This window comes from Sinocyclocheilus grahami, unplaced genomic scaffold (assembly GCF_001515645.1).
Source record: "Sinocyclocheilus grahami isolate Dianchi unplaced genomic scaffold, SAMN03320097.WGS_v1.1 scaffold276.1, whole genome shotgun sequence".
In the NCBI taxonomy this organism is placed as follows: domain Eukaryota; kingdom Metazoa; phylum Chordata; class Actinopteri; order Cypriniformes; family Cyprinidae; genus Sinocyclocheilus; species Sinocyclocheilus grahami.
Genome location: NW_015505455.1, coordinates 1,073,906 through 1,099,380, shown reverse-complemented (window position 1 = coordinate 1,099,380; position 25,475 = coordinate 1,073,906). Strand labels below are relative to the sequence as shown.

The 25,475-nt window shown below is 37.5% G+C and overlaps 1 pseudogene; it reads right to left on the bottom strand.

The window, feature by feature from the left end:
* Positions 1–8,574: 8,574 nt before the first annotated feature.
* On the bottom strand, positions 8,575–25,351 carry LOC107600030 (aminopeptidase O-like; annotated as a pseudogene).
* Between the last annotated feature and the right edge of the window lie 124 nt (positions 25,352–25,475).

Genomic DNA, 25,475 nt, shown 5'->3' with positions numbered 1-25,475 from the left:
TGCAAAAATCTTTCTGTCTATCTGACCTAAAGCCTTGTAGTTTTGTCATTTGAACCAGGGTTATCATAGTTCTATGATTCAGTTTTTCTTTGAGTCTATTTTGCAATAGTATTCTATAAGGGTTAGTTTTATTTCTTATTTAATTTTGTGTGTGTGTGCGCGTTTTTTATTTTAGTTTTTTGTTTCCAAAGATATTGTGTTAATGTTAAATAATATAATTTAAATAGTGGCATTAAATATACATTTTATAAAATGTGAAAATATTAAAAAATGAAAACTAAACAGTTTGAATTAATAATTTAATTATTAATTAAATTTTTGTTTTAAGTTTTGAAGTCATAAAAACATTTTTAGCTTCAGTTTTTCCAATTATAATAGTTTTATCTTTATTTCGGTCAACAAAAAAATCCAATCTGGCCACAAATAATTATTAAAAGTCAGTCAGCAAAACAAAAAACAAAACACAGATTTCCCATGCAGTTTGCATAACATTCTGGTCTCAAAATATGGCTTGGGATTCGGTTTAAATGCAAGTTTATGAATTTTTCCATCCGTTTATTGTCTGCTAGGCGAAATTTGTAATTAAGATTGCTTAGAGATGTAGCACACCTCTCCTCAAGTCTTATGAGTCTTTATGTGCATGCATGATTTTATTAGCAACTTTAAAAGTTAAATAAATGTATTTTTGTTACCCCAGGAAAGAGAGAAAAAAGTCTGTGAAATGTGTGCGTGTCTATATATGTGTGTTTTTTTACTCTTGTGCACTTTCGGGAAAGGAGAGTAGGCAGAGCAGAATTTGACTCTCGGGCTGCAAACTGCCATTGTTAACTTGGATACCACACATAGCAGTTTTACGGCCCAGATTGCCTGGTTCATTCCCGGCACAGCCAGGCCTTTGTGCGCCTGCAAGACACTGCAATCAGCCCCCTCTCATTGCCAAACTCGTAAAGTACGCACACAAACACACTTGCAAACTCCCATCTCACACACGCTGACAGCATATACGCTAAATTTAGTATTTCTGTGTTAGTACGTCTGTACGAACTCCTAAACATGGCGTGCTCAGAACTAAATTAGTGTTGAACAGTTAACAGTGGGATGTTGCCCTTGTGTTGGCAGCACAACAGCGACAGCTGCTTTTTACGATGACTGACGTGCTAACTGCTCTCACAGTTCTCTGTCTGGACTTGAGATTTTTTTTATATTTTCTCATCTGTCAAATGATCTGATCCTTCCTACTTTATTAATTCGCATTCCTGGTCTTATTGTGCTTGATATGATTCATTGATGAACAAAATTCATCAAAATGTAATAACTTTCTTTCAGGTCAACCACATGCTACAAAGTCGAAGGTCGTCACCTTCTGCACAATTAAAGGCCGAGCTTATTGTTTTCAGTTGTGTTTATGCACACTTTACACAACTAAAAGCAAACTCCTGTATCTACAACAATTATTATACATTAAATTAGATTATTCCCCTCACCAACTGTAATTATGATTCCAAATTTCTCATTTTCAGTACAATTTCATACACAGAGCAACACAAGAGCTGATTTATGTAAGCATGTCAACAAATAACACAAAGGATTGGCTTGCAGACGATTTTTTGTCACTGACTGACACAAAAAAATGTTGATGAGGCAGCAGTTGGGCAGACATGGGATTTCATTAGCTGTTGCTCATTACTACTCTTTTGCTAGCGAGTTTGTCACTCATAGACAATTTTTTTTCCTCAAAGAGATTTTTATCTTTTTTGTTAAGAAAGGAAGCTGTCCAGCACTACATTTTGTGTTCTAGTTATATTCAAGCTTACACACACACTCATACAGTAAGAGCTGGACAAAGATACACACTCACACACTCTCAAACCCGTCCCTCAAACACACACACACTCAGTTCCTCTTTTGAGTGATAAAATAACTGGACATGAACTTGCACCTGATTGCTAAGGTGGCAGTGGATTTGACATTTAAGTGAATGCCAGCTATGCTGTGTTTCAAAACCTAGTGAGCTGCTTTCATAGGCAGTATATTAAGGCAACAGTACCGACATGCAGATGGTTACCAATATAGGCAACTTATGCAGTCTCTTAAAGGGATAGTTCACACAGAGTTATTTACTCACCCTCATGTCGTACCAAACTTATGAGTTTCTTTTGTAAAACACAAAAGATAGTTTGAAAAAAATGTCTTGTTCATCCAATGAAAGTCAAGGGGGTCCACAATTTGGTTTTGGAAGAAAGTCATACAGGTTTGGAACAAGATAAGTGCACTATCCTTTTAAGATACCTTCGAAATTCTAAATCAGCACTGCATGTATCCTTCACAAAGAAGGCAAAACCAAAATCTAATGTAATAACCTACAAACCTTAAATATAAAACAAATCCAAAATGGTGGAGAAAGTGGGAGAGATGTTGATTAAACATTTTTAAATAAAATATTTAATTCAATATTAAAAACTATTATTAAAATAGATAAGTATATTTTAAAATTGATTATTTTACCCATTATTTGTGTGTGCTATGCATTTATAGAGCATTATGCTGTTAGCTTAGCAACTTGCTAACATCAAACTCAATTAAAATCAATTGCAAGTCAATTTTTGTTAAATGTGAGCCAAAATCATCACAATTAAAAGAACCAAAGACTTAAACTACTTCAGTCTGTGTGCATTGAATTTATTTAATACACGAGTTTCACAATTTGAGTTGAATTACTGAAATAAATTAACTTTTCCACGACATTCTAATTTATTGAGATGCACCTGTATTATCTATTGATCTATTACCTAATTTTTTCCCAGAATAGGAATAATTACATTTATTTCCCCAAACTATGTTCAACACTATTAAGTCATCAAAATAATTGGTAATTTTTTTCATTTAAAAAAATGTCCAGATGATTGTCTAAAAAACTATATACTGACATCAAAGTTTAGTATATAAAAGTATATAAAGTAGTATATAAAATGTTCATAAAAAAATAAGAAATATATATAATAAATTTAAATCTTCTGAAGGGGGCATTGCTTTTATTTACTATTATTAAAACTATACTTGCAGCAGTTATATAAATTTCTTTACATTTAATTCCATTGTAATTTGACTTCTTCACATTAAAACTCCAATTACAATCCTGCTTGATACCTCATTCGAAATTCAACAGTTGCAATTTTCAATTCAACTCTGAATGGTGCTTAACCCTTATGACTATAGAATACAGATTTACTTTTCTTTTCTCTTCTCAAAGTATTTCTCTCTGGCTGTAATTGAAGTCATTCACCACTCACTTTAAATCAATCTTGTTAACGTGCAAGAGCGCAGACACATGCATGCACACACACACAAACACAAAGCACATATAATCAACTAATGGACTGTCTCAGACAGGAATAACCCGTCTCCAACACTTGTGGCCATTTGACACAACAGTTGAACACATTTAAGTTATGACAAAGGAAAGGATGGAAATTTCCATCTCAGAGTGTCAGAGCAAATTACTAAGCTCACTGGACTGTGATTACTAAATAACAGCGCTGTCGTGCCACAGCGTGTTGTTGCGGAATAAAAGCAAGACTCATTCTACAAGCAAATACACACTGAAATTGATTTAATGAAGCATAAATGCTAATCCAAAGAACCTGTAAAGACTGTAAGAGTATAAAAACGGTTCTGTTCTGATTAGCCACACTGATATACAGTGGGTACGGAAAGTATTCAGACCTCACTTAAATGATTTTAGCAAATGGCTGCAATATAACAAAGAGTGAAAAATTTAAGGGGGTCTGAATACTTTCCATACCCACTGTATATGTGCAATTAATACCTTCTAACTCACTTAAAATGGAAGAACAGCTTTTGAAAGCATAAATAGTTAGCATATTCAACAAATAACTATGGTTGCTATAAACTCCATACTGTAAAAATTATTTCACGAAGTTATAAACAAAACAAAGATTATTGGAGTGTTTTTTACAAGAAAATACTATTTCAGTCTTTATTTATTCAATGCGTTACTTGCAGTTTCCTTGCAATTATTTGTGAAATTTACTAGCCAGCTCTAAGTGCAGTTTTTTTGACCACCAATTTTTTTTGTCAGTGTAGTTACTGTAACTAAAGTCAAATCTTGGTCATTTTTGAAGGAAACTGAAAGCGCATTCTGAACTAGCATTACATATTCACTGCCCATGCAAACTTCTCCTCCATGAAGGTGTTGTGGGTGGTTTCCAGCATGTTGCTATGTTTGTGTTTGGTTGCTAGGGTGTTCTGGGTGGTTACTAGGTGGTTCTTTACTGGCCCAAGTTACTGGCCTGAGCCCACCCCCGAGCTTATACTATATTCTGGTTTGTAAAGTACATATGGCTCAGTTTACTCTTTAATGTAAGGTTATGGGATTTCATTGTCCGTGTTTTAGTCCAGTAAGAGAAAACTTTGTTAATTTGCAAAGAAAATTATTGGGCCTATGTGCAAATACACAAACATATGCAAAAACACAAACACCACATGAATCAGACTGTGGTATTGCAAGGCAAAGTGCTGCATCTGCAGTGCTCTGCACAGGACACTTACACTTACATCAGCATACATTAAGACTTCCTAACAATTTACTAAGTGTAGAAACAATTGCATTCATGAAACCATTACAGCCCTGATAGCTTCTCTGAGCACAGAACCATAGATTACAGTAATGCTCCCTTTTTATGGTTCTTCGGTGCATACAGTAAGTGCACACTGAGATTAGTGTTAGTGAGATTAGTCACAAGACACAAGGCATTTTTACCACTACCTTATTTGTTTTTACATAACAGTTCAATAAATATGTTCAAACTGAGTATCTTACTTTATTAGACATAATGTTGCCAGTTACTTTGTGTGCATTTTTGCAATGAAACATCAATGAAATGAAAATGGTTCCAAAACAAGTCAAAGCACAATTGCCGCTGCACATTTAGTTCCTGAATAAATCAGTGTTTTTGAACAAATCGGTTGAATGAATGATTCAGTGACTCACTTGGCTGCATCCATATATGCATACTTACCTACAATATAAATGCAGATTACATTCATATTACACACATTTGTACTATATAGATCATACATTTTAAAGGTCACGAAGTAAGTACTTATTCAAAATAAGTACCAACTCAGAGAGTATGCAATTTGGAACACAGCCCGGGTTTTGTTCCTGGATGAATCAGTGTTTTGAATAATTTGGTTGAATGAATGATTCAATGACTGTTACTTGTCGCCATCTACTCTGTAACCTCCATAAAGAGTCACTAAATCCCCAACAGTCTATCTGCAACACGCAAACATAGAGAAGCCAATCAAATTGAATAGTTAGCAATGAATCATAACATGAAATGGCAAATTTAGATATTTATATATCTTCAGGATACTTTTGACATTTTTAAGCATCAGACAGGGTTCATTCTCACGGCTCAGTCCAATGGAGTGTTTCCTTCCTATGGTCAAAGGTACTGTAGATTGCGAGAGACAAACAGAGCGTTGAGTGCTGGCCATCTCTGCGTGTGATGACGACCTCGGTTAAAAACTATTGATCTTCTTTGTGAGATTAACTGGTCTTGCCAATAAAAGGCTCTTGTAAAGATGCGGTCGATACTCAGGCGCCGCTGACATAGACAACATCAACTCTTTTTTTTTCTTTTCTTGCAGACAAATGGGCGTGTAGCTATATGTGTGCAGTGTTTTTCTAGCCATCATAACCTGCTTTTGTTTGTTTCTTTGTGTCACGGATTTGATCGTGATAAAGAGCAGTATGACTGATCATGCTCTAATGCCTTATCTCTATGAGGATGTACCCCCAGTGCAGGTCTACGCTGTCGAATTCCACAAAGAAACCAAGTAAGATCTGGGAAAAGGGACTGATGCCTTCCCATATATGGAGATCTAGTCTATGGAGATGAGAAAAATATTTTCTGTCTCATAGTTTCACTAGTGAAGCTTATTCGGAAAAACTGTAATTAACTAAATCTTCACTTTTCATGAACAAAAAGCAGCTATGAAGTTAAAGCATTGCTATGTGGTTGCTAAGGTGTGCTGAGTGTTTGGTTACACCTTTCAAGTCTCTTTGATATCCATATGCATATGGCTCAGTTCATCCTTCAATAAGTGTACAGAATTTTTTTCACCAATGTTACTGTCCACCAGTTAAAAATAATAAAATTTATATAATTTATTACATTAATTATAATTAACCACTTTTATTGTTCACCAGTCATTAACGACATTAATATTTTAATAATTAAATACATTAATTCAATTAAAGATTAATATGAACTAAAATTATTACATTACCATCAACATCGGCTGCTCATTTACATAAATCAACAACAAACAATGTGTTAGCTGATCATGTCAACTTGATGTTTTCAGATCCTCCTCAGGATAGAGTTACAAGTCTAGTAGACTTCACAGCTACCTTCTTTCTGTATTTGGGACACTCACTTGTGCTTGTACATTATTAATGATTACATTTGGTTCCCCTCCAAAAATAAAGAGCAACGTCTTTCTCCCTTCCTCTCTCTCTTTCTCACTGTATGGGAGAGAGTGATAAGGGTGAGCTGCTTTAAAAGGCATGCACTATTTTTCCTGGTCACACAGGCTTTTGCATGTGTGTTTGTGGAAGTGCCCACAGCAGCCCAATGAAAAGTGTGAAAGGTATTCATCGAACACAATAGGCAGCCTTCCTTTCCAGAAGGATGCATAGATGAACGAATAAATAAACAGATATTCTTAAGTGTCAAAATAATAAAAAAGTGACTAACGTCTCCCCTATGTCCACTCTTTTTGGTTGATGTCTGAGTGACTTTTTCCACAGTTGAATGAATGTTTTATGTCAGTTTAACTACAGCCATGGTAAAATAAGGTCTAGTGGTAAAAATGGTTAAAAAAATGTCTGAATGCTAGCACAGTTTGTAGTCTACAACTAAAAACTCAGTAACTTTAACATTAGTTTCTTGGTAATCTATGCAAGGAGAGCAACACTTAAAGCCTGTTCACACCGAGATGGATGTTCAGTGCAAAAGTTTGCTGCAATACACATTTTAATTTGAATAAATGGCTGTTATTCTGTTCATACTGACACAAGAATTCACATTTGCAATGAATAAGAATTGAGCTTTGGGTCACATGCCCAGAGCCACTGCTGTGCTGTTACATGCTGTTTGCTGTTTTTTGTTCAAATTGTCTGATCAGACAAATCGTATGTGAAAATTTGACCACATTTTTTGATGACCTTGGTGTTGCAAAAGTTCAATCTTTGAAAATGCTCTAAATTTGAATTACATGTTTTCCTTGTCATTGTATTATTTACCGAATAGTTTACATGACATTTCTATGTTTTAATCACAATACAGGCATTTTTCCAGACTGTCTGAACATTTTATCCCTGAGATTATAGTGGGTGTGGGACCCTCAAAGTGGAGGAAGGGCCAGACACATGCTGTCAGGTGAATCTTCAAAACCTGCTGGTATTGTGACAGCTGAATTCCTGACAAGCTCTATCATTCTATCACACACACACTCTCATTTTCTCACTGTTAAAAGTTAAGCCGGGTTAATCTACTCCTACCTCAAACCTACATAACCTTGTGTGATTCTGTGCTCTTCATATGAGAACATTACATTACATCTTATATCAAATAATACTTATGCATTAACATGCTCCAAATTATTCTGTGCAGACTGAAATGTCACAACTATTTCAAGCTCTTGCTTAAATCTATCCTGAGAGTGACTGAAAATTTGATTGCATATACGGTTTTTCAATATACTGTTTCCAACAGAACATTAGTTAAACATTATGTCACTGCTTTTGCTTTAGGACCAAGATATTGAAATGTATCAATATTACCACAAATTTGTTCTAAAACACACAAATTATTAATATGACAGAATGAACAGGAAAAAGGTGTCTTAAAAAAATCTATCTATCTATACACACTTTTTAATATATATATTTTTATTTTTTTTATTTTATTTTTTTTACAATTTAAAATAACTGTTTTCTATTTTGAATACAATTTAACATTTAATGCATTTGAAAAGGAATCATTTATTCCTGTGATGGCAAAGCTGAATTTTCAGCAGCCATTACAGTCTTCACTTATCAAGGTTTATAACAGTTGTGCTGCTTAATATCTTTGTGGAAACCATTAGGCATTTTTATTTATTTTTTGGATTCTTTGATGAATAGAAAGTTTAAAAGAACAGCATTTATTTGAAATGGAAATCTTTTGTAACACTATACATGTCTTTACTGTCCTTTTTGATCAATTTAAAGTGTCACAAATGTGTGAAAAAATGCATGATTGCAATTATCTCAGTAAATGTAATCTGTTGTAAACAAATTGCAGATACTGACTTAAATTTGTAAGATTACTTCGTAACTAAGACGTGTTAGGTCCAAAACTGCTCTTAAGAGTGAACTTTAGGTTCTATTGTGGACTGCTATGTGTACAGATGATGGAGTAATGAGCGTATATGGACTGAGAGACTGGCAGTTAGAGGAGGAGGAAAGCAAAAAGTGAAAGAGTGAGTGAGAGGTATTTGTCAATCATACCTGAGGACCTGCAGCTCTTCTTCAGAGTTCTGTAACTCGTCACTCAGTCTCCTCCAGTGCAGCAGAGCCTTTAACTGTCTCTGCTCTTCAGCCTCTCTACAACTCAGCTGAGAAAGACAGAGAAAAAGGGAACAAAAGAAAGCAAACATCTGTAAATGAAATCTAAACACAAATTAAGGAAAGCACTTTTGATAGCATCATAACTTTTAAGGTGAAGTGTGTAATTTCTGCACCATTAGTGTCATCAGATGGAACTAACATGCTACCCCAAACACTCCCCCATCAGCCATTGCTCAGCCAAACAGATAGTCTCGCCTCAGAATCATGCCATTGGTTAAGCCAGTGTTGCTGTTGTCGGGCTGTTAAAGATGCTCCAACAACTGAGCGATGTTTTGATAGTGCCACAGAGCCGCAGTGTTTACACTTCAGGGAAATCAACCTATGAATGACCTACTGATAGCTGGCTCTGCATATTAAACTGGGATAAGAGAAAGTCACTGAAAACATCAATAAAATGACACACTTCAGCTTTAAATGCTGCTTGTTGAAAGACGTATTGGAAACATTCCATTAGCACAACAATAGTTTTCAATTCTGAGCCGGCAAACACAGATTATAAATACATTCTGAATGAACTGAAGAGCTGTGTTGATGTGGAGCACAATCACACTCCACAAGCTTGAGTTTGTGAGTCATTATTAGCTATCTCTGCCATTGCAGGATGTGAAGTGTTCCAGTTAATGCTGAAAATTTAATTTCAAACTCATTTTATACTCTGACCAGTCAGCATGTGCTTTAACAGGTGTGTAATGAATTTGGGTAAACACACTGTATTTAATTTCCTTTCTCTTTTTTGGTGCTTTTTGCTGTTGAAGAGGCAACATGAAGAAAAAAATGGATGGGAAATTACCCAAGATGTACTTAGTCAACGTGATCTCATGATAATTCGTATGTATTTTACGTAACACTTATCATATAAATGTTTACTTTGATTGCCATAGGCCACAAAAGGCGTTTTTTCCCAACATGCAAAAAAGCAACATAATTACGAAACGAAACAATTTTATTCCTGCGCTGTAATCCAAATCTTTCGGATCCATACGACTGCGAGGAACAGAGCCAAATCCAAGCCTTTGTTCTGCGATCTTCTTCTCCATCCCGAGCAGCGAGTCCAGTGACCGTGAGCAGCAAAGCCCGCGCTGACTGACTCGCTCTTTTACAAATTCAAATGTTGCCGCTTCAAACGACAGGTTTTACGGCAGGATAATCGAACGCTCATTGGCTCTCGCCTGCATTCGTCACAGATTGCGACATGCCGTGTTTCTGGTGAGGTGTGTTTGAATAATGCGCGTGCCTTCTTCAGGAGTTCACGGAGTGGATCGGGGAAATTATCTGGATACTATTTTCAGCGATTAACAACATAAATTCTGCTCTGGATCACACAAACCTACTGTATTCCGCCAGAGAGGACTGCGGGTGCAACGCATCATTTGGATTACATTTGGTGCTGCTTTTGACATTTTTGCAATAAATAAATGATTGTATTGCATTTATCTGTCTGTCTGTCATGTTTTTTATACTGTACAGAAATGTTTAGGTTTATAGGAGTGGGATTAGAGACTAAAAATATTTTAATGCTATATTGTTACTAAAATTGTTATTTTCCTGCATATTTCGGTCATTTGTGTTTTATGTCCTTTTATATTCGCTATAAAATGGGTAGGTTAAGGGGTCTAAAAATCTAAATTGCGTATTAATAAAATTATAAAAATGCATATTCGCTGTAAAATAAGTAGGTTTAGGTTTGGAGGTAGGTTAAGGGGTCTAAAAATCGAAATCGCTTATTGATTAAATGCATTGATACGAATATCTTAATGATATAAAAGGTAAATATTTGTACGTAAATATACTTTTTTTGTGCTTGTAAATGTTACGTTTAATACCTACCTATAAACATGAGACCAGGCTGACTTAGTCTTAGATTGGATGCACATAAGCAGTCAAAGTCGCGATACCTTCTGAACATGGCTCCAGAATACATCCTCTAAACAAGTGGCAACCCCCTCGCTGATCCATTCTCCCGTCCAGTCCCGTGCTCCGATGGCCAGCCCGAACCAGGAATGGGCGATTTCGTGGCACAATCTCGCCCCACAGAGATTCCTCTCACCCCTTAACTTGCTTTGAGACAGGGACACGACGTGTGGACTAAAAAACAAGAGAAATCACAGTCAGCTGATTTATTTTAAGAAGAAACTTGAAAAACCGATTAGGATTGAACATCATGGCTGTATTTGGTTCACTAACAAATCATTGGTTATAACATTACTGCGGGTGCTGAGAACTTCGAGCTCTGACTTCAGCTCTGATCTAGTTATAACATGTTATAAAACTCAGCCACCCTGAAAGAACATCAAAGTGTGGGATTTTCTCTCCTGTACACAGACTGTTAAGAAGGTTTAGCTCTCAGCCAAAATGAGGCCTTTTTGCTTCCAAGTGGATTTCAGAGTAGCCACCCGTGCCTCACCCTTCACCAAACAATCTGGGTGCATTTGCCACTAGCAAATTACAAGATGTATAACTGTCGTCAGATGTTACTGTGACAAGTTCCACTACGAAATGTGCTGAACAACAACACTGTAAGCTGGAAAAAATGTCCACTGGAAAGTAAGGCTCTTTCTTTCAATCGTTCAGACTGCACATAAAACCAGATGAAATATGGTATTGTTTGCCTCCACACGCGAAATTACCTTGAGTGACCTTTTCAACCAGATAGCCTTGTGTGTTTCCTACAGCAAATAGGCTGTTATCAAGACCATGTTCCAAACAAAGTTCCTATGAGTCAGGAAAAACAAACCCGTTTCTTTTGTGTCCTAAGGCTTCGATTAGACCACATAATGCTTTTCAAATGTGACACATACTGTTGTAGATAGCCGCAATCGCTTTTTTCCCCCTCACAAAATGAACCTGATAAAATAATCTGAGAGTTTTATGAATGCCTTTTTACCTTTGCAGCCAGACATTCACTTTGCCTGGGTCTGGAAAGAGTTTTCTTTACACAATGACCACAGCAACCAGCAGGAAATCAATAAAAAAGGTTGGCCTTGACTCTTGAGTTGAAGGTGGCAGGCATGCCTTTCATTCACACTGTTATGGCTCCCTAAAGTCATCGATATGTTATTTTAGCAGGATTCTGTGTGCCCAAAGAGTTTTCTCTAAAGTAGAGCTAAGGGATTTAGAAAAAAGCCCAGTCTCTGGATATAGATGACAGAAAATGCCCAACGCTGTTAAGGAGAAGTGTTAAACAACAGAAGCTTGTTCTTTAAAAGAGGACACTGTCCAAATGCCAGAAAAAGGATTTCTTCAGCAGCTACATAACATCCCTTTCACACGTGGAGCACCAGATTCTGTTCACTGACCGTCTGACGCATATTTCTCACAAAACGGGAAAGCAATTTCCCATTATGGCAAGCTCTAACCTGATTGGCTAACATTACACAACTTCCATGAGTAAGGGGAACACGGTTTTTTTTTTTCTGGAAACAAATTCATGTTGACAAGGTACCAGGTTGACACAACAAATAATTACTGGATCTGCCCAAACTTGCCAGATGGACAGACAGATGGATGGACGGATGAATGGATAAATACATATTGTAGATATATTGTGGGCGCATATTTCTCACAAAACGGGAAAGCAATTTCCCATTATGGCAAGCTCTAACCTGATTGGCTAACATTACACAACTTCCATGAGTAAGGGGAACACGGTTTTTTTTTTTCTGGAAACAAATTCATGTTGACAAGGTACCAGGTTGACACAACAAATAATTACTGGATCTGCCTAAACTTGCCAGATGGACAGACAGATGGATGGACGGATGAATGGATAAATACATATTGTAGATATATTGTGGAGAGTGAATTAAAGTTCACCCAAAATTGAACTATACACAGTTTCTCTTTTACATGATGCGACACACATGCAAGCACATGTACTGTATATAAATAAACCACTGCAACAATTCTTGGAAGATATCTTTACTGACAGACAGAGGAATCATGTCCTTTCATCAAAGAACAGGATATCACCACCTGCCCTGTAATTACCAGAGGAAACACTGAAAGTGGAATGTAATGGTTCAGATTTCAAAATCATCGTCATACTCCCCTCAATGTGGAATGTCGGATTCATGGAGGAGGAAAACTTGGTGGGAACAAATCATTCCCCATCTACATTAAGCCTCACTGTTTATTTGTACGCTGTCTAATTGCATATTCTTTTCCGGTAAAAATGTCTACACATGCAAGATAACAAGATATATATACTTGAGAAGCAAAATTGCTTAAAGAAATAGTTATGTCGATCCAAACCTGTATGACTTTTTCCTTCTGTGGAATACAAAACAATATTGGACCCCATTAACATTCACTGCACGAAAAAGGCGCTTCTTTTGTGTTGCACAGAAGAAAGTATCCCTTTATAGCTTTTCTTACGACATTTTATTTTAAGACTTTTTCTAACAAAAATATGTAACAAACATATATTATCATTGGGGAAAGTACATTCAAGATGTATTCCCTGAAAAAAGCAAGTCTTACAAATTTTAACACAATGTACTTTGCATTTAGCCTGTTATTTAGTCCAAGGGGAATCCATGTGATCTAAGATGAGTCTAATCTTTCCACTGACCTTATTGGGGACAAAATCAGAAGGCCAAAGTGGTCATACATGCAAATAAGATGATGTAACAAACGACTACTTCATGTGCTTCAACAGCTGTACTGTACAATACTTTTTTGTAGTATTGCTGAAGAAAGATCTCATAACTGTCCCACATCCTTCCTGACCTCCAGGAACTTTCAGCAGAACATAATTTCAACCTTGACTCCTATTAGTTTTACATCAGATATTGCACACCCATGAACCTAGTCATGCTACACTATTACACAACTATGCCTATGATATTTATGCCTTTTTTGTATGAAACTCAAGTTTGCTTGAACAGACTTCCAAACAAACTTAAAAGCACCTGGTGAGTCAATAAGTGGGCTTCTGTGCACTTTAAAAAGTTCGATTTTAGTCAGGCAAAAGCAGTACTTTGCCTTTTTAAAATGTCATGTATATGCTTTGTTCTGAAATTATGCCAGTCTGTTTTTTGCAAAGTCAGACTAAATGGCCTAGATAACACAATGATGCTCAACATCGTCCTTTACGGTATGAATAGTCGATCAAATCAAAATAATTGGCTTATGAGTTGAATGTGAATTTAATAATTCAATGCATTGTCATGTATACTTAAGACAGCAAAACCCACTGTAACGATTACAACTGCACATGTAAAAATGTACTTACTGACATGAAACTATCATACAACACACCTCAGACTCTGAAAAGCCAAAAAGTTATGAACTCTTTTAAACTACATCATACAGTGAAATAAAAATGCACTAAGGACACCAACCTCCAACAAATGGCTATTTATACTCCTGAATCCAGATCATTAACCACTAGAAACTTACTGACATGAAACTATCATACAACACACCTCAGACTCTGAAAAGCCAAAAAGTTATGAACTCTTTTAAACTACATCATACAGTGAAATAAAAATGCACTAAGGACACCAACCTCCAACAAATGGCTATTTATACTCCTGAATCCAGATCATTAACCACTAGGCAACGACCAACCCCCAATGAGAAGTCTATGAGGTAGTGCTGTTTCAGACATTCAGAGCCATATTTATCATCACCTCCTGTCTTCTCAAAGTGGCTTTACTAATGTGCTGGCTGTGCTCATTCTTTCTCTTTGTCTCTTATTTAATTTCCCACTCTCCTCAGTCTGATTGCATGAGCTTATTATAGACGGAAAAACCTGGAAGAACCTTGCAGAACAAAACTGATCTACCACAGTCCCTTTTCTTCTTGGCTTTCAGGCTTTAATGGGTGGTATTCCTGTCTAGACTGTAGATTAGGTTGTGGGGCTGCAAAACGAGGTGTGATTCTCTCTGTAGGCCGTGTGGGGCTCCTTTTGCATGCCAGTCCTTTTTAGGGCAGATCACACATGTCAAACATGAAATCCTGAGAATAAATACATACACACAGAGGCCGCTGCTGTGGCGAGACTATCAGGATTTGTAGCATGCGCTCCATGAAGCAAACACAGCCTGCTACAGATCACCACAGCAATGTAATCCATATGTAGACGTTCCACCAACCATACGAGTGGGAAATCTGGAAAATAGACCCTCGCTCGCATTGCTGACGATGTTTATCGCGGAGTGCCTCATGGCACTATTTTAACTTGATTGCTCCACATTAACGTTTCAGAGGAGTGCGCGTAAACAGAGCCGGAGGTGCTCATCAGCGCCAGAAAGACCATCCGGACTGAGAAGCAGCAGCAGATGTTTATGCAAAGCTTACAGTGTGCGAGGCCCCATTATGTGAGCTTCCTTCCAATGTTCAAGGCTATATTATGAATGAAGTCATTGGTCGAGAATGCAGATTTCTGGCATGTGTGGAATGCAGGATACCTAAAAGAAAACTTGACCTTTTGCTTTCTTAATACAAATGTTTGTTTTTGCTGATGTCATTAATCTCTCTTATTTTTCAGTCTCCTCTGCTTTACCTACCAAGTTCCATTCTACTGCTCATCATTTCAGCCATAAGAAGCACAAAGAGCAATTTCAAAACTCTCTTTTCAGGAATAAAAAAAAAAAAATGAAACATTAAACTAAAGTAAATTTGTGGCTTGACGGTCAATGACGGTCAGCAGGAAAAACTCTGGTAAATAAAGTACATAAATACATTAAGTGTATCTGTATTATTTGATGTAATATTTATGAGAAGCAGCAGCAGATGTTTATGCAAAGCTTACAGTGTGCGAGGCCCCATTATGTGAGCTTCCTTCCAATGTTCAAGGCTATATTATGAATGAAGTCATTGGTCGAGAATGCAGATTTCTGGCATGTGTGGAATGCAGGATACCTAAAAGAAAACTTGACCTTTTGCTTTCTTAATACAAATGTTTGTTTTTGCTGATGTCATTAATCTCTCTTATTTTTCAGTCTCCTCTGCTTTACCTACCAAGTTCCATTCTACTGCTCATCATTTCAGCCATAAGAAGCACAAAGAGCAATTTCAAAACTCTCTTTTCAGGAATAAAAAAAAAAAATGAAACATTAAACTAAAGTAAATTTGTGGCTCGACGGTCAATGACGGTCAGCAGGAAAAACTCTGGTAAATAAAGTACATAAATACATTAAGTGTATCTGTATTATTTGATGTAATATTTCATTGTTGCATTAAATAATACAAATATATTTTGAGTGTGTACTCAAATGTGTAGAGTGCCAACTGTCCACATATAATCAAGTCTATATTATAAATTTAGCTGGTTAGCAGTGCTAATTTCTTACTTTTGTGTATCTTTCTCTGGGTTTTATCCGGACTCCATGGGAAGGAAGATTAGCTCAACCCTAGCAATCACACCCTATCCTAGTCTGCAAAGGACTTCTAAAGATTCTCTGTGCTTAGATTTGTTATATTTGTGACTGGTCTGAGGTCTGGGGGAAGAAAGGTGGCTTTTTTGGCTTGGAGAATCAGATTAAACGCAATGGCAGGCGCTATTACGGTGTCATCGAGTGATTCAATATACACATAGCAGGGACATCTGCCCAGTCTTTGAATGGGCTCATCCATTCTGGATTTTTGTGAGGTAGATGCTCCTCCAGGGATGCTGGTTAATGACTCCCCACCTCACACTCTAGTTTACCAGCCACTACTGCCACTCCTACTGCCTTGAATCAGTCCCAGGGCCAAATAAACTCTATCCATGCCATACAGATTTGATTCATTTAGATGCACGTTCTGTCCCACACAGCAATATCCATTTGTTTTTCTATATGGTCCTATATTTACAGTGGAGAATAAGGGCCTGGTCTGAAACCACACCTGGTAGATGCTCCTCCAGGGATGCTGGTTAATGACTCCCCACCTCACACTCTAGTTTACCAGCCTCTACTGCCACTCCTACTGCCTTAAATCAGTCTCAGGGCCAAATAAACTCTATCCATGCCATACAGATTTGATTCATTTAGATGCACGTTCTGTCCCACACAGCAATATCCATTTGTTTTTCTATATGGTCCTATATTTACAATGGAGAATAAGGGCCTGGTCTGAAACCACACCAAGGAATACAGTTTTTTGGAATCATCCCGTCAATGAAGACATGATGGGTAAATAGGAGTATGACTCAGGCTGGACTTCCAGAAAGGGGTTAAGTATGATAATAAACCAAGGAAGCAAGGGCCCCTGATAACAACGCAGGAATGTACAGTAGTACTAAAAACAACCTGCTTGCTAAATCGGATGCTGCTTATTTACATTTAAAGGAAAATTTGAGGGAATTTGAAGCACACATACTGCAGATCCAGACGGGGAGATCAGGAAAGTGAAAAACACCTAATGAAGTCAAAACAGCCTAATAGAGACAAAAATCATAGAACTATGTCTGCCTTGTAAACATGCTTCCCTGTTCTCCAGGTGCAGACATGCTCTGAATTTTTTCGTTCGCGGTGGCTTTTGTTCGTACGCAGCCAAAGAAGGGACAGAAAACCCTCTCTGTGGACTCTCTGTGAAGAAAAACATCTCATCCTTGACAATTTGATTAACAACTGTCTTTCGTGCCAAAGTCCCCCTGGTCTGAAAGACACACTCTGTCACACACTTCTTAGGTTACTCAGCAATCAGAGAGGAGTGAAAAAAGAAAGTGAAGCTAGAGAGAGAGCGAGAAGAAAGAGCAAGAGAAAGGGCTATTTAAGTGGTGTTATGTCAGCCTCCCGAGCTTGCTGGTTAGTCCAGCACATTCCAAAAGTTTCACATCCGTCGTCCACATTACACTCCTTACCCAAGGGACTCCACTTTCCTTTCCCCATATGGTCATTTTAAGACTGCAGGAAGAGCACATCAGCAAATAAATGAGCTTGGAGTTCATGCAATCCAGATATTACCTGTAAAACAACTAAACACACCTTGAAAATACCCTGAGCTAGAGTTTCCAATTACAAACAGAAGTAATGTTGAAAAGTGGCAGTACTTCATTGTTTGGGACATTCATTTGTGGCCCAATCTAATCAGGCCTTCCCTCACGGTAGGAAGAGCATATAATATTTGAATAGGCACAAACCAGTTTCGACAACCAAAGGCAGAGGCAGCCTGAGGCAGCATTTCATGCACCTGCAAAGTCACTGGTATTAAAATGTGAGTCTACATCTAAATAACGTTTTTTGCTTTTTCATTACCCTCCGTCAACATAATGCCTGTGTTATTCAGAACTCCAAAATTCAATAATTTTTCATGCTGCTCTAATCTAACATACTCTGGTGAGTCAGACGTAAGAAGGATGATTAATTCACCCTTAAACATTTCGAAGCCCAAATTTGCCGTATGTGGGTGGTGCATATTTCTGAGGGGGAAAAAATTGTATATTGTTAATCTTTGAAGAGTTCACATAATCATAACTGCACTGAATACCAAAATTACTTTAAGGCAGATTTATCCTACTCTGCGTACTAAATGTACTGAAAAGTGTGTGTGAGTGCAGTAACCTCTGATTAACCTTGAATATCCCTACCTTCAGCAGCTCTTGAACAGCTAACGAAGCACCTCGGGGAAACAGACTAAAATGTATTTATTTTCTTTCCTTCTGTTCAATTGCTGACTACCTGTTCAGGTGGTGAAATATAAACAGTAGGTTTCCGCCAAGCTGAAGGTCTCCCACTCTCTAGGCAGAACATACCACCTACTCTTTCCTTCAGCTCCAACAAGTAAAAGTCGACCTGAAAAGCATTGCTGCCCCCAAAACTGCTCAAACCCAGGTGGAGCACATCATTCACTCACTTACTATATAGCACTTATTATATAACTTTATAATGTCTAGTCCATTGAGCTAAAGTTGTATTGTATTCAGGATATGCTTTTAAACAATGAAGAGCAAGTTTAAAGATTTTTAAGGCAAGCTTCTGCATATTTCCCCCAACTCGCTCATCAAATCACTCTGGCTCTTTGGGTGCTGGTCCAGACTGCTTTAGAGTTCAGTTGGAACTAACAGGCCATATAAGGTCAACTGCTAGTCTCAGCAGCAGAGTAATTGACCAACATGAGCTATTTAATACAGTGTAAAGTACACAAAATGCACTTCAAGAGGGTTGGCAATTATTCATGAGAACAACTGGATGCATAATACTGAGCAGGAACATCCTAGAATTCCTTTAACCTATCTCTCTTCAAGTTATTCTTGTGGACACATTTGAATCTCTCCCAAAAGCACTACTGGTGGTGTGCTGGCCTTACCATACAGCAACAATTCAGTGATGACTTAATACAAACTTTGGCAGCTGCAACAATACAGCATTGGATTCTACATAAAAGACATCAGCAGATAAAATTATTACCCACCTACTTTCACTGCACACCTTACATCATTGACATAGTGTGGGAAAACACAATGAAATGGGTTTTCTTCTAAGATGTAGAAGCCCTCAGTCTCGTTGAAAAGCACCCGATGCCCATATTTGCACATCTGGCACATTAATTATTCCCACGATGTCCTGCTGTGGCGTAAAATAGGTGTTAAGGGACAGAAAGTGACCGCCTTCAAAGTTGAGGAAAGTGCTGTGCACTTCCTGTGAAGATCTAAAGATATGAGCATCTCGTGTTTACGTCATCACCTTGTAGCCGCCAAGGCCTAGAATCAACCCTACGTGATCGGTCAGCAATACACAGGATGGAAGTGTGATGATGTTCCTCGCAGAAATATTTCCTCAAGCTTCAAAAAGCCTGTCATCAAATTCTAGGATTTTACAAATCAGATTCGGAGGAATCAAGCCAAGAATAACGTCCCGGTGGAATTGCTGTTTTTTTACACTGGGAAAGCAGTCATTCGGGTATTTGGGAGGAAGCACAGCACACACTATCAGGGTTGGCCTTTCTTGACTTCTTAATCTTTACTTCCTTCCCTCCAGAGAACTAGCAGCAGCACCGCTGCTATGTCCAAAGCCCCAGCTGCAAATGAACAAGCATGATATAAAGGCAGATGCTGGCTTGGCCCCAAGGATTTGGGCCCACATACTTCCCAATTTTCAGATTAAACAGCTCCTGTCTCTGAAGTGGTTCCAGGAGCGAAAGGCTTTTGTTGCTTGTAATAATCCACACATCCACTCTAACATCCTGGGGGATCGGCATCTCAAAGTGCCCCTCTCCCGGCCCCAAATGTACTTTGTTGATTACTCTTTTTTGCTCTGATTTGGGCTTCAATAAAGGCCTAGAGGACTGTAACATTCCACAGAGAAGGGGCAACCGTCTGTTTCCCATACAGGGCAAAGGAGAGGGAAGATAACTATCCCTTTTTCTCACATACAGACATAATTCTGTCATCCACTGGCAGTTATCACAGGGCAGCTAATAAAACTAAGCTGTAATGAATGGTGAGGCAGCTAAATACTCTCCAGACAAAACTCTTGCAGTCCTGTGCTTCACATTAGCTCGAGCAGAAAGGGAGTACCTAATTCAGGAAAAGAAAAACAGAGGAGTGACCACTGTTAATATGCATGCCCAGTGCTAATTAGAATGTGACATTTTCTCTCTATGAATGGCTGGAACGAGCCTGGGGCATTGGGTAATGACCTCATATTCTGTGGTATACTTATTCCTGGACAGGAAGATGGTGGGAAATACGGGAAGACCTGTGGTCACCCTGAGTCTGTTAGCCAAATTACTTTTCTTACTAGTGTTTGCTTATCCAAAGCGGTTGCTTCACTGGAACTTGCACAATGCCTGAAATTCCATATCAAATTCTAGTCAAGTGCTGATTTGAAGAAAACATAAAGCTTGGTATACTGTAAACACAAACAAAACACAGTGCACACACACTTTATTGAGCATTTCCTGAGTAGTGACCTTCCTGAGCAGTGTAAGGAAAATGAGTTTCACTGCTGCCATTTAAACAGATCCAACAGGTTCTCAACACCCCAAGACGCCCAGACTACTAATCAAACAGCATGGTTAGCCAAAAAGAGCATTTAAATCCATCAATTCATAAAATCTGGAACATCCTGGAGGGCAATGCTCAAAGGCCAAAAGGGAATAAGTGGGAACAGCTGCAGAGTAATTGATTTCTGAAACCTCTGCTTAGCAGACTAAATAGGACGGGTTAGTGTTTAAGTTTACTGCAGTTGATGAGAAATTAAAACACATTCATATGCAGTATTAAGCAACATGCGACTGAGAGGGAATGTGCCAAAACTGGCAAAAACCAATATGGTGCAAGTTCAGTTTTCACTGACAAATAACAGAAAAATATGTGGTGAAAACATGTTTTAAATAAACAATTCGGCCAAAAATGATAACTTAATCATCCTCATTTTGTTGCACATCTATACGACTTTCCATAAAACACAAAATGAGAAATCAGAAAAATGTCCTGTTTGCGATAATAATAAATAATGATGAAAAGAATACAACATAACAAAAAGATTCAAAAGACTTGGAACAAAGTGTATGAATTTTATGGACCACCTTTACGATATATGAGTTTTTTTCAGCATTTTGTCCTTTTTGATGTATAGAAATGTCCAGTCCCTATTTACTGTAATTGCACAGAAAACAACTACAACAAAAACATTCTCCTTTTGCATTCCAAGGATGAAAGTAAAGTAATATGAGATTGGTAAATCATGACAATCCCTTTTATGGATTGATATTCGGGACAATATTCAAAAGGAATTGCAATTACAAATCTCACATTTGTGTTTCGATTTTCTTTTTGGTATATGTAATATGTGTGCCAAATTTTAAATGGAAACGCAAAGTCCATTTGCAGTTGCATTTCTAATGTCTTACGATTTGTGATTCTGTCTTTTTGGAATAGCAATAGAAAATCGCCCATTTGCTATTTCACTTTCTCCATGTCATGCTCTAACCCTCACAAAATTCAAATGGAATCGCAATCCCCTTTGCACTTGCATTTCCAATGCCTAACACAGTCAGCTGTCAATCAGTCTTGAGGGTAGGGTTTATTGATACAGTGGGTAAGTATGCCACATCTGCTACTGATGGAAAACAAAGCATCGTTATTCATTCCTTTGAGGAAAATGGGGAATTTGGCCATTTTTGCAATAAAAACATGCCCATTTATTTATTTATTTGATTGTTTGTTTGTTTGCTTGCTTGCTTACTTCACTTCAAACAATTACCTTCACTTCAAATGGACTTTGCGTTTCCATTTAAAATTTGGCAGACATATTACATCAAAAAGAAAATCGAAACACAAATGCGAGATTTGCAGTTGCGTTTGGATTATGTCACAATGTATGCGTCCACAAGTTGAAAACACAATTGCAAATACAATTTGCAATTCTTTTTGAATCTTGTCTGGAATATCATTCCATACCCTTAAATAGCCAAACAAGAGATAAAAATGGATCAGTTCAGCACACTACACATTATTTATGAATGCTGCATGCTACAGATCAAACAAATATTATTATTCCAGAATCATATTTAAAAGAAATGCAGCATTTACCTGGCCATTCCCAGACTGGAGAACCCTGAGGGAACAATGAGCACATCTAGACGTGAGAATGGATGGACACCAAGAATAGAGTGGGTCGCAGTCAGACAGAGAGGCAGTAAGTGTAAAACCATGTCATTTGCCTTCTGCAGGTGGCAGGGTGGGGCAAATACCCGGTGAGGAATAACAGTCTGAGCCCTGGCAGCACTGACCATGAAGCAACAGGGATAATCCACGTTGGCACAAACATATTGCTGATCATCGTTGTCCAAAGAAAGACTGCAATAAAGAGAAAGATGCAAATATTCAAGCAGAGTACCCTATAAACAAACTTTTAGGCTTTGATTCAGTGTACAGTAAATAAAATACTGCACCGAAGATGTCATGTCTAGTTTTCTGTCAACTGCACATAAGAAATAACACAGTATTAACGTGTCCTGTAAAGATGGCTATTCAAAGTTACATATATACGTATGCAAGAAACCAAAGACAAATCACAATTTAGTAGACAAACATGTGAGAAAGAAGACCAATAGCAATGCAATATGCAAATATCGTGATGACTGTCAGTTAAATATGTAACATTTTATCAGTATCACTAAATATATCATCATCAAGCATGTTTTGGAAAGATTTGAGCTGAACATTTCATACACCTGTGAATCTTATAGACTGGAAAAAGAAAGAATTATATTTTAATTTTGCACAATGCTGCATTTGCTTTATCATTGTATTTACTCAAGATTATTTTGGAAGGATTTATTAACAGAAAATCTGGGTGTATGATAAACATTTCTGCATTTTATGTGATTTTTTTCTCAGAAAGACATCTTGGAATGAAAAAGCAATATTCTATGCAATCACCATATAATTGCGCTCTTTGCAAACCAAATTTCGTACATGTTATAAAAGCACCGAAATGTACATAACTTTTTGTCTGGTAGCTAAAGTTGTTAATAATTGGACAATGCAATACCTCTTGTTCTTGTGACATTGAATAAAAAAATCTATTACATTAGGATATTTTCAAATCTGTAAAAAAAAAAGAAAAAAAAAGAAATAACTGTAAAAAAATAAAATTGTAAAATATGCCAAAATAAAATGAATAATACACAAGTTCTCCAAAAACTACAAATGTTTCAATTGAGTCTGAAAAGTCAACACTTATTACATTAGGATATTTTCAAATCTGTAAAAAAAAAAGAAAAAAAAAGAAATAACTGTAAAAAAAAATAAAATTGTAAAATATGCCAAAATAAAATGAATAATACACAAGTTCTCCAAAAACTACAAATGTTTCAATTGAGTCTGAAAAGTCAACACTTACCTAAATTGACATTTTCGTCATAACAAGATACCTGGGTTCTTTGTCATAAGGTTCATTTGTTTTTTCCACCTCAAAGTTGGGATCTTTTACTCCAGCCTCTAACCATTGTCCCACAGCTATGGTAAAGGTAAAGGCTGTCATTGGCATTGTAACATAATAATCCCATTGCAGAAAACCTGAACGGAGTAAAGAAAAGACTTCAGCATTTTCCATAATAAAATTAGTGCATTAAATTACACATCTGTGATTCTGAACTGCTGAGTAAGGGTTTTAACTGTACCCGTCTCCGCAGGCTTAGGAAAGGCTTGATTTTCACCACTGGTTAGGACAGTGTAATCACACGGAGCTCTTACACGTGCTTGCCATGTTGACATGGCAACAGGTGGCTCCTGGCACGGGAAGAGGGCTCTGTTGTTGATAGGCGAGCCCATGGTATACACACAGCATCTAAAAGATAAAGTTGTGGCATCACAGCATATCCTAGATATGGTAGTGAGTTTGACAGGGTAAAAATATCGACTTTCCATCTATATTAATTTGAACTCTTTCATCTGGAAAAATATGGATTCTTAAAATGCCAATGTCGACATTTTACTCTATGCCAGCATTTCCTGCATCTGCAGTCCCACGAAAAAATAAGTCATATTACCCAAGCTTACATTTCCAACTGAATGTGATAAGATAAGGTCAGAGTCTGTGATTCTCAACGGCTCTAGGTGATATTGACAGTGAAATGATGCCAAGAAAACACTTCAAGCGTAACAAATGTAGATGTGTTAAAACCAGTATTTTCAATTAATGTAATATTATTATTATATATAATAACATTAAAATTAAAAAGTTACCGTTTGAATCAGTCTGACGAATTCTTTACCGAATTAATTCTTTGAAACGACAGAAAGGTTTCTAAATCAGCATCGTTAATATCATTACTAATTTTATATATACACACAGACATATTTATCTAGAAGCCAAGAATATATTTATATATCATTACTATGAATGATCCTTTACTTTACTATCGAATTATTTCCAGTTGAACCATGCAAGAGCTTGTGACTCGTATTAGGAAATAACTAGAAATAGTTGTGGATGCATGTAAATATCTAAACATGGTTGGTACCTGCCATCCTGGTCTTTTGTCCACCTCACAGAACTGCCTGTGGGCTTAGTTTCATACCATATTCTGACAGCACATGGGAAATCATGAGGGGAACAAGCCCCTTCCTTCCTGATCTGAAGCCTCCACCGGTCTGTGTGGAACCGTAGAGGTTGTGCATTATGAGCGCAAGGGGAAAGACTGCACTGGACGTATATCTCATGCTGCAGTCTCCAGCAGACAGAAGGCATAGAGACCAGCCTTTGTACCAGACTGGATGACGGATGATCCGTATTTGCTTATTGTTGGTCTGTGTCAAGTTTCTTTAAATCTGGTACTGTAGTTACATCCAACTCTTCCACTTTTGACACTGTCAGGTCACATCAATCCAGCACCAAGGTGAATTCTTCACTCTCATCACCCCACAAGACATTACTGACATAATTTCCTCCACTCAAACATGATGGCTCCTCAGGGGGTATCACCTTATTTGGCTCAGGTGTGATGGGAGAACTTACGTCATGTTTAGATGACACCCGAGATATGTTTTGCATTTGATTGATCGTTTGATTTAGATCCTGGTTCACCCTGTTTGCTGGAACCCACACCAGGCTCCAGAAACAGAACAATGCTGCCTCCGATGACCTTCCTTTGGAAGTGAACAGACAGGTCAAGAGCATAGTGTCGGACGAGCATATGGTTGGTGTTAGCCTGCAGGGACAGGTCATCTTTATTAGGATCCAGATCCAGATCACGGTTACTTTCCATATCTGATGGGGATATTCTATAGGCAGGAACAGATCTTGAGACCAGACTGAAATATCATTAGGAGTAATATATATGGTATGCTATTTGTGAAATAGTTCAGTCTCTCAAAACATTCCACTCGTTA